General features: G+C 29.4%; 1 protein-coding gene across 1 annotated transcript in view; it reads left to right on the top strand.

Moving 5' to 3' along the window:
- The window catches only part of LOC126879895 (tachykinin-like peptides receptor 86C), an 883,727-nt gene that overhangs the window by 350,575 nt on the left and 521,414 nt on the right, over positions 1-11,738 (top strand). The gene's annotated exons all lie outside the window — the stretch shown is intronic.

Raw genomic sequence — 11,738 nt, 5'->3', positions numbered from 1 at the left:
TGTTTTGGAGCTAGGACATTTTCATCCCATTCCTCTCTTGCCTTTAATTTTATCCTCAATTATAAGTTGAAAGAACTCTTATTTTTCGTTTCGCATGATGTGACCCAGATACGCCGATTTCCATTTCTTGATGTTGTCGAAAAGTTGGCGTTCTTGGTTGATTCTTTTAAGAACATCTACATTTGTGACTTTAGCTGTCCATGGTATCTTTAGGATACGGCGATAAAACCACATTTCGAAAGCTTTTAATGTGTTTATATCCCTCGTTTTGAGTGTCCAGCACTATACGCCATATAGCAGCACCGATCATAAGTAGCACTTAGTAAACCTTAGTCTCAGTTGAAGATTGAACTCTGGAATCGAAGAGGTAAGTAACTTCCTAAATTTTACGAAAGCTTGTCGAGCTTGTTCAATGCGACATTTTACTTCCCTGTCCGATGCCCAGTCTTTAAAAAGCCACCTTCCCAGGTGTTTAAATTTGCTCACACTTTCAATGGACTTAGGATTCAGTGCCATGGTGGAGTTTTCAACTGTATCCAAGTTTCTGGAGATGATCATGAATCTGGTCCCTTTGGTATGAATCTCTAATCCCATTCGCTTACTGTATTCTCCAATTGTAGTGACAAGTTGTTGAAGATCCACTATTCTGCCACAAACCAAGACACCACCATCAGCATATCGTATGTTGCTGATCAACACTCCATTTATTTTGATTCCAATCCCTGCATCTTCCATAGACTCTTGAAACATGGCCTCCGAATAAATGTTAAATAAAAGAGGGGAAGCACACATCCCTGTCGAACACCCCTTCTTATATGCACGGGCGTGGATATAGAATTGTCTATTTTTAATTGTGCCATTTGATACCAGTACAAGTTTTCAATGCAGCTTATATCCTCTTGTTCTATATCAAGTTTCTTGAGGATCTGCATTAACTTGTGGTGTTGGACACGACCAAACAGTTTTTCGTAATCTAGAAAACGTAGAAACACGTCCTTCCTCTGATTGTAACAATAATTTTGGAATACAGGGTGATTGATTAGTAGGGTAAAGCTCAATAGCTCCGCTATAGTAATAAACAGCAAAAAAAGTTAATAACAAAAATTTTAGCCACCTTTGAGCTTCACATTACAAAATTAGCTAGAATGTCACAGGGTGTTCGATAACACAATGGCAGACCAAACCTATGTTTTTTAAATGGAACACCCTATATTTTATTTTAAATTAGAAATTCTGTTAACTTCTCCATCACAAAAATATAAAGGTTTGTTATGTTATATAGGGCATTTACAAAGTTATAACCAATTATATATGAAAATCGTAACAAGTTCAACTCCCTGTATAAATAAAAATAAGCAAAACAACAATGGTTTATTAATGCCATATTTTTTAAAGTATTTTCAAAATTTTCAAGAATGGCCGATATTGCTAATTTTCTTTATATCAAATACAGGGTGGGTCAAAACGCAAGTACATTATTTTCTCAGTAACTTTAAATGGAACACCCTGTATTTTATATCACTATTGAAAAGTACCATTACCGTACTTTAATTTTTATATAATATTCCCTATGTCTAAATTTATTAGTTTTCGAGATATTTTCATTTTTCAATGGACCAGGAGAGTGGCCACCCAAATCACCAGAATTTAATAAACTGCACTGATTTTTTTGGGGTTACGTTAATAATGAAGTTTATAAAATACCTCCAACAACAAGGGATGAGATGAAAAATAGAATACAAAGTGTATTTCGATGTGTTAATTTACAAATGCTCCGTAGAGTAAGTAGCTCATTTAATTATTATTTTTAGGCGTACATAAATTTGTTAGGAGATAATTTTGAACACCTTATGTAATTAAATATTAAAAATATTTTATTGTTGTTGTTTGTTTGGGTTTATATGACTGCGGACACTAAATCCATTCGCCAATTTTACTATTTTTTATTTTATTAGTCATTTTTTCGTATCTTATCCTAAAACTAATACTAATATAATAAACAATTCTACTAATAAATAATTATTTTTGTATTTTTTTTTAATAATTTTATATATACATATATATATATATATATATACATATATATATTTTTATTAATTTTTTTCCAAATGATGTTCTCAGAGTTCCACAGCAAAAACTGCAACATTCTTCTTTAGCCCTCTACTTCATTCGAAAGCTATTTTACTATGGACTGTCCAAGTTCGTCATTCATTTTTATCTACATATTTTTTTTATATTTTTTAATTATTATATTTTTTTTTCTATTTTTTTTAATATATCTTTTTTATATTTTTTCTTTCTTTTTTTTTTATTTTTTTTTATTTTTTTATTTTTTTTTTATTTTTATTTTATTATTTTTTTTTATATTTCTTTTCTTTTTTTTTTTCTTTTCTTTTCTTTTCTTTTTCTTTTAACATATAACAATTTACAAGAAATACTTACTCTATATTTTACAATTACAATTTAAGCTTAATATCTAAAATATGTTTATACAATAGTCGGTATACCAACTCATTATTTTCTAATGTTAATAAATAATTTAAATTAATGGGATGGTGGACATCAGTCAAAGAATACAGTGAATTTAAAAACATATTAACTTTATTAGAGATAAGAGAACAGGTCAAAATTTTGTGTTGTAGATTGCCCAACTGTCCACAAATACATTGTGGACTATCAGCTATATTAATTTTAAATAAATATGATGGAGTAAGACAGTGGTCAAATCTCATTCTGCATATGGTTCTTATCATATCTTTTGTCGACTCCATTTTAGAAAACCAAGGTTTATCCGTTATATAGTTTCTGATTGATCTGTAGTGGTTTCCTGTATTTACGTTTTCATCAATATACCTTTCTTTCCATTCTTTCTTAATCTCTTTGAATAAATTTGATTCAATATCTTTTGGCGTACAAAGATAATGGGTTAATACTCCTTGTGTCACCGCGTTTTTAGCCAATTCATCTACCATTTCATTTCCAGTTATTCCACAGTGGCTTTTAACCCATGCCAACTTAACAGACTTTCCTTGTTGCTGAAGTTCTTTAATTTTATTTATGATATATAATTCAATGTAGTTCACTTTTGATTTAGGATTTATAGCACTAATTTTACTAAGAGAACTTTTACTGTCACTAAAAATTATAAACTTTGAATGATTTATATTAGATAAATATTTTAGTGCTTCCATTATCGCTATTAATTCAGCTGTGTATATACTCATAATAGAATTTAGTTTAAACATTTTACTAATTTTATTACTGCTATCCCAATAGGCACATCCCACACCTTCAATATTTTTTGATGCATCTGTATATAGCATACAATAATCTTTGAACATTTGTGAACTGTCGGAGATAAACACTAATTTTCTTAAAGATATAGGCAACTTGCTATAGTCCCTTAAAAAGTATACCTGAACTTGTTCCATACTATTAAAGTCAATATTATAATTTGCGTTTATGTCATATTTATAAAGTTGTTTATCATATATTGTCATTTTTGAATATAAATCTACCATATTTAGAGTTTTCTTTTTTATCCAATATTTTTCTGTCAAGTCTGCTAAAAACAGTTGATGTATTTTGGAAATTAAACTTGCCTTTTTTTCATACAATCTAACTAAAAGGTTGATGCCAAGTTTTTTTCGTCTTATATCCATCGGCATTTCACAGCATTCAACTTGTAGATTATTTATCGGTGTACTTCTTAGGGCTCCTATACACAATCTAAGGGATTTATTAATGATTTTGTCTATTTTATTTAAATGACACTGTGATGCGTCACTGTATAATATTGATCCGTAGTCGAATATAGCTCTTATATTATTTTTAAATAACAACAAAGAAATATTTGGATCTGCTCCCCAACGTAAGTGTGATACGAATCGAAGAAGGTTTATTCCTTTTTCTGTTTTTTTAACTATATGGTCTATATGTTCTTTCCAGAGAAGCTGTCTATCCAGAGTAATACCCAAATATTTTACATAACTTTGTACAGGATAGGATATATTGTTTATTAAGATGTGATTGGGTATTTCTTTTCGTTTTCTTGTAAAAATACATAATTTGGTTTTGGAATCAGATATATTTAGTCCATGTAATTCACTCCATATTTTAATATGTTTGTCTCCTTCTTCAATGGATTTGACTGCATTTTCTATTTTAATGTTTTCTTGATAAATAACTATATCATCTGCAAATTGTAAAATTTTTGTTGAGTTTAAATTTTTTTCTATATCAGAAGTGTAAATTAAATATAACAAAGGGCTTAATATTCCTCCTTGAGGTAAACCACCCATCGCTAGTCTTGGACCAAATGTGTTATTATTTACCGATATATAAATTTTTCTACAGTCATACAATTTTATTATTTTTTGACAGAAGCATTCTGGCAGACCTATTTGTATCATTTTGTTATATAGTATATTTAAATTAACGTTGTCGTATGCTGCTTCAACATCTAATAAAAGAGCGATTACTGAAGAATTTTTCGTAAACGCTAAATTTATATCTGTTACCAAATGACTCACAGCTTCCACAGTAGAATGATTTTTTCGAAATCCAAATTGTGTTTGTGATAATTTATTGTTTTTTTCTAGCCAACTTTCGAGCCTAAGTTTTATCATTCTTTCCAGTGTTTTTGTTATGCAGGAGCTCAATGAAATACCTCTATAAGATTCTGCTGAATCAGGATTCCGATTTGTTTTGAGAATAGGAATCACCCGGTACTCTCTCCAGTTATCTGGAATATCTTCTGATAACCATATTTGATTAAAAAAATTTAATAGTGTTTCTTTCCCTTTTTGATGTAAATTGGCCAACATAATATAATGTACATTATCTATACCTGGAGAAGTATTTTTCTTATTCTTAAGGCTTATTTCTAATTCACAGAAACTAAATGGAATTGAAAGTGGATGCATAGAGTTTTTTCTTTCCATTACATTAATTTTTGAAAATATATTATCTGGACATAATTTTCTTAAAAACTCCTCAACCCATTCTCCTTCAGTCACTGGATTTACTTGTGGTTTAAAAATGTTTTGTAATCGTTTGGCTTGATTCCACATATCTTTAATTGGTGTATTTTTGTTTAAAGTTTTACAAAAATTTCTCCATGCATTACGCTTACTCTCTAATACAACTTTTTTGGTTTTCGCTACACATTTATTATAATTTATATAATTTTGTATATTAGACTGTAGTTTAAACTTGCGTAAAGCTAGTTTTTGTTCTTCTATTACCTTTTTACAATTGTCATTCCACCAAGTTTTTCTAAATCGTGGATTAGTCCCTGTTCTCTTCTCCGGTATACATATCTTACAATATTCGTTTAATTTATTTAAAAATTGTTGGTAATTTAAATTATTATCTATTTCCATGAAATTATCAGTGATAGAAGAGAAAAGAGACCAATCCGCTTTATTTATGTTCCATTGGAATTTTGTATTTACACATTCCGCTTTATTAACATTAATATTTGACTTAATAATAATAGCAAAATGATTTGATCCTAATGTCTCGTCCACAACATCCCAATCGAAAAAATGACTAATATTTGCTGAGCATATTGTAAGATCTATTGCAGATTTATTATTGCTATTCGGTCTACGCATCAAAGTTTCTTTACCATTATTTAAAATTACAAGATTACAGTCCTCAATAGCTTCTAACAGATTTTTTCCTATAGTATCTACAGTACTACAACCCCAAACATAATTGTGGCTATTAAAATCACCACCAATTATAAAAGGCTTCTCTAGACTATTAAAAAACTTTTTCCATTCATTTAGAGTGATTTTAAGATTTGGTTTTACGTATATTGAATAAATGTTTAACTTTTTTCCGGATTGAATTTTAATTGATATGCTATTGCACATTATGTCATTAATTTGGTGAAAAGTAGGACTGTTGTAAAATTTTATTAATTTTTTCAAAAGGATGGCTATTCCACCATATCCATCATCTCTATCATTCCTAAAGACATTATAACCAGTAAAGTTAATAAAATTACTTTTTTTTAACCAAGTTTCTGATATTAATCCTATATCTATTTTATTGTCATACAAGAATTTTTCTAAATAACCCTTATTTGTTTTAATTGATCTCGCATTCCATTGAAGAAATGAAACGTTAGCCATCACGAGGTAATAATAATTGTGAAATATTGTTTTTTAATAATTCCAACGTTTTTTGATCTAAATTGTGATTAATTTGATTTAATGTTGCTGAAATAAAGTTTACTATTATTTCTCCTATATTATTTTGATTATCGTTTTGTGTTTGTGTTGTGTTAGAATAAATGGGATTATTAAAATTATAACAAGGCTGACTTTGTATTCTTGGTGTTTGCAAAATTTTTCTGCGTGCTTCCATTGTTTCTTTATCTACACTACTAGAATCAATACTACTTGATCTTTTTCGTTTAGATATTGTATATTTATTTGAAGTATTTTCTTGGTCTTTACTTACTGTTGAATAACATTTTTTATATTTATTATTAGCTTCATAATATGTTATATTTTCATTATTCATAATTTTTTTAATATATTCCTGTTTTCGTCTTTCTGTACAATCTGCTCCCTTGTCAGTAGCGCTGTGTTTTCCTTTGCACAATACACAAAGTAAATTATTCGGATTGGAACAATTAGATTTGTTGTGTTCTTCGCCACATCTTTCACACCTATCTTTTCCTCTACATTGGGCACTTATATGCCCAAATCTCAAACACTTTAAACATTGGATTATTCTGGGTGTATAATTTTCCACCTCGTATATCATTTTTTCTATTATTACATTTTTTGGTATAGACTGACCTTTAAAAGTGACAATTACGGTTCCTGTTTTTACATAATTAGTATTACCATTATCTTGAATCACTTTCCGCATAATTCTTTTTACATGTAATACTTCGAATTTAATTCCAAATCTAGGTTTAATTAATGATACTAAATCATTATCTTCGATCTCTTTATCTACCAATTTTATAACACCTTTCTTTTGAGTAAAAAACGTTGGAATATATGCCTCATACTCTTTGCTTTTAAGAATTTGAGAATCAATTAATTTATTAGCACTAGCAAAATTATTTAGTTCTACCTTGATTTTATTTCTACCAACTACTGTAATTTGTGTGATATTATTTTCAATTTCAGGTACTGCACTTAAAATCAAACGGGCCGTGCCGATCCTGTGTAATCGACCAATGTTACCGTTTTTATTTTCTATGTGTACTATATAAGGTGCATTATCTCCAAATTGATATCTATGTTTTAATCTTAAATTTATTACTTTATTTAAATTTTGCTTACCTGACTTATCTGTTTGATTTAAATTTGTCAAAGTTTCATCGTTATTGCAACTAAATTTGTTACTTACCTCAATAGTACTACTTGTTTGGTTTTGTTTGTTTGTTACCTTATTATTTACTCTATTGTTATTTTTATTTAATTCCTCATATTCCATCATCCCATCTCCTTCCATTTCTACATAAAATTTACCTTTATCTGGAGGTTCGGGTGGTATACCTTCCATATTATTTGTTTTCTGAAATTTAACTTCTAGGCGCTAAATTTCACACTTTCTTACAGATCACTGGTTTAGTACTTCTTTATACTACTCGTAATACTCAAAAAGTTAAGAAAAAACCTTAAAAATTAATAATTTTTAGGAGAACTTCTAAATAAACTGCCTTTCAATTTGACGTTTATTTGACATTGAAATATTTTATTAAAAGTAGCTTCTAATCTTTTCAAACATGTTTTTTTGCAAAATGTATTACTGATAAATTATGTTTCGTTCTTTATTTGTTACATTGTTACATTTACATACAAAAGTAGTGTTTAATTGTCTTCACAAAATATTGTATTTTGTGTTTGTCTGTTATTTTGTAAAATTTATTACTAATTTTCTTTGTTTATTTGTTGCATTTACATAAAAAGATAGTTTTTAATTGTTTCAAAATGTTGCATGTAGTGGTTGTGTTTTTGTTTGTAAAATGTATTACTAATACATTATTTTTATTTCTTTATTTGCTACAGTGTTACATTGATTACCGGGTTGATAATCGGTAATCTTCAAATGTCAATTCAGTCATGGCTTACTTAAAATTTAGATAAATTTAAACACCTAAAATAGATTAGTGAAACTAATCCGCTGATTTATGGAGTACCGAAAATCTGGGTATTTTAAAATATTTTTCTCTCTCTAGCTTATGTACCTACCCATTTGATTTCAGATTTATTTATATCAATTTCTGCTCTTATTTTTGAAAATAGAGAGTTGGCGCAATGATAAGATTTTATCGTTAATTTAAAACGAATCTATTGGTATAAATTTTATTGAATTTGAGTGACATTATATTTTCCATAAGATGTGTGCGATGTCCATTAAACACCTAAAATAATTAGCTCTGAAAAATGAAAATATCTCGAAAACTAATAAATTTGGGCATAGGGAATGTTATATAAAACTTAAAGTACATTAATGTTACTTTTCAACAACATTTACAACAGTGTTCCATTTAACATTAATGAGAAAATAATGTACTTGCGTTTTGACTCACTCTGTATTTGATATAAAGAAAATTAGCAATATCAATAATTCCTAAAAATTTTGACAATAAATAAAAAAATACGGCATTAATAAACCATTGCTGTTTTGCTTATTTTTATTTATACAGGGAGTTGAACTTGTTACGATTTTCGTAGAACATTGGTTATAACTTTGTAAATACCCTGTATAACAAACCTTTATATTTTTGTGATGGAGAAGTTAACAGGATTTCGAATTTAAAATAAAATATACGGTGTTCCATTTAAAAGAACATAAGTTTGGTCTGCCACTGTGTTATCGAACACCCTGTAACATTCTAACTAATTTTGTAATGTGAAGCTCAAAGGTGGCTAAAATTTTTATTATTAACTTTTATTGCTATCTATTACTATAGCGGAGCTATTGAGCTTTACCCTACTGATCAATCACCCTGTATAGTCTATTCCACGAATATACTACTGTTTTGGATTAGTGCGACAACGAATATTTTAGTGTGCAACATAAGAAATACGAAAGTAAATTGCTCTAATAATTATTCCAATAAACAACAATGTAATTTGCAATTTACTTTCGTTTTTCATATTTTGCATAGTAAAATATTCGTTAAAGTAATCCAAAACAGTCGTATATTCGTGGAATAGAGTATAGCACCTATATTGCTGCTATTGCTATTCTTGTTCCTAAACCTTGCCTAAATCCGAACTGAGAATCACGATTCACTGACGTCCCACTCACATCTTTTCTATCATCTTTGGTGTAGTACAGTCGAACCCGCTTATTAGAATACTGGTTAAAGGAATATCCCGGTTTAAGGAATAAAAATTTGAGGTCCCAAAACGTTTCTGCTAACCATCAGTGATTGATTATTAGGATATCCCGGTTAAAGGAATACTTTTACTTGGCATGAAGACCATTCCAATAAACGGGTTCGACTGTATTTTTAAGAATATCTTTAAAGTGTGACTTATCAGGCTAATGAGTCTGTGATCCAGCTCCAAACTCAATTACAGAATTAGAGTTGCTGCACAGAAGGAATGGAATAGAATTTCTTCAAAAATCATTCAAAACTTTCTGCGAAGCATGTCTACAATGTTGCCGTGAAAAAGTGTTGTATTGTCGTTATTGTCTCTGTTTCTAATTAAATGTCTTCTTCTTCCTCTTTTTGCTACTTTATAAATAGGCTCAATGCCTGTTTCTTACTTCGGTTTTTAGCCTCAATTGACATTGTCTGACCATCTTTTCCTCGGTCGTCCCAATGATCTTCTTCTGATTTGTCTCTTGCTATTCGTACTATTCTATTTTCTGTCATTATTTCTATGTGTTCATTCAATTCTACTTTTCTTCTTTTGGTCCACATGTTTATTTCTTCTATACCACATCTCACTCGTATTTCTTGACTACTTACTCTGTCTCTTAGAGTTTGATTTGTTATTTTTTGTAAGACTTTCATTTCTGTTGTTTCCAGCAGTCTTTGTGTTTTCGCCGTATCTGCTCTTATTCCGCTGTGTACGTCATTATCGGACTTATTGTAGATTTATGTGTCCTGGTTTTCGTTTCCATTGTAAGGTATCTGTTTCTCCAGATTGTGTTGTTGAGGCATCCTGCTGCTCTGTTCGCAATGTTCACTTGTTTTGTACTTCTTCTTCCATTTTTCCGTAGCTTGACAATTTTATTCCTAAGTATTCCGTTTCCATTACGTGTTCTATTATTTTGTTATTTAAGACCAGTTTACACCGTCTTGGTTCCGCTGATATTACTATCGATTTAGTTTTCTCTGTTGAGATCACCATATTGTATATGAGCGCCGTAAATTCGAATCCTTTTTAATCTTTGTAGATCATCTTCATTTCGGGTGTTATTATGGCATCGTCGGCATAGCAGATTATCTTTATTTCATTTTCTCCCATTCCATATCCTCTTCTTTTTTTTAACTTTCTTTATGATTTCATCCATTATCAGATTAAATATTAATGGGCTCAGCGAATCTCCTTGTCTAATGCCAGTTTCATACTTGACTAATTAAATGTTATAAGTAAAATCAGACTATATCTTTCATTTCTCTAAGATATTTCTGTAGCTCTTCAATATGCAAGTTACTTGACAATGACAATACGTAGAATAGTTCAGCAAAACTTAGTACGTTCTTTAAAGGTAAAATATTGCTAATATTTTGCCCTAGGGGTAAGTTTCACCCCATTTTGTGGGTGAAAAATATATGTTCGAAATAAGTCCGGAAATAGATAAAATGACTAATTCTAAGCAACTTTTGTTCTATAAAGTTTTTTCACTAAGTTAATGCTTTTCGAGTTATTTGCGAGTGAATATGTTAAATTTTCTACAAAATAACCACGTTTTCAGACGGTTTTTCGCAAATAACTCAAAAAGTAAGTACTCGGTGGAAAAGAAATTTGTATCAAAAATATAGCACGTAAAAAAGTGAAAACTTAGTATATATATTAGGTCACTGTACCTAGTAGAAGCAGAGTTATAGCTAATAAAAAATAGGTTCATATTCGCCAAATTCCAAATCGTATATTTTAACGTGCCATAACCAAAAAACGAAGCACTTTTTTGGGGAAAACTCTACTTAACTTTCTTAAAGTGTTTAAAAAATGTTTTGTTTTTAAAAATATTTTTTAGCATCAAAAGTACACAAGTTACGCTCAAAATTAAGTTGGTCCCTTTTTTTTGGTAAGAAATCGGGAAAATCACCCCCTAACTAGCATTTCAAATGAACTCACTCAAATGAAATGTTATCACTTCACAAGTTTTTTACTCGCGTATGTATTGATCATACGATCTGTAAGTTTCATCAGTTCAAAGTCCTTATTTTTAAAAGAGCTGTAGTTAAAAGGGCTTGAACGAGTCACTTATCACGAGTGTATGCAAATTTTGAAACACTTAATCTTGACCAATTTTTGCTTACAGAAAAACAAAAAAATACAAAACATTCAGAAAAGTAAAGCCTACTTTTTTGTTGTTTAAACATGCATTTTGGCATCTCTAACAATTTTTAAGTTATTTTGAAAAAATAAATCATTTTTTCAAAATTAAAACTTTTAAAAAATTTACTTTAAAACCAAATTTTTTCAAAAATAAGCGCTTTGAATCGATGAAACTTACGGATCATATAATCATAACATAAGTAAAGTAACTTGTGAAGCGGTAACGATTAATTTCAT

This window comes from Diabrotica virgifera, chromosome 2, assembly GCF_917563875.1.
Source record: "Diabrotica virgifera virgifera chromosome 2, PGI_DIABVI_V3a".
NCBI lineage: Eukaryota > Metazoa > Arthropoda > Insecta > Coleoptera > Chrysomelidae > Diabrotica > Diabrotica virgifera.
The sequence above is the reverse complement of the archived record's forward strand: the minus strand, read 5'-3'. Positions and strand labels throughout refer to the sequence as shown.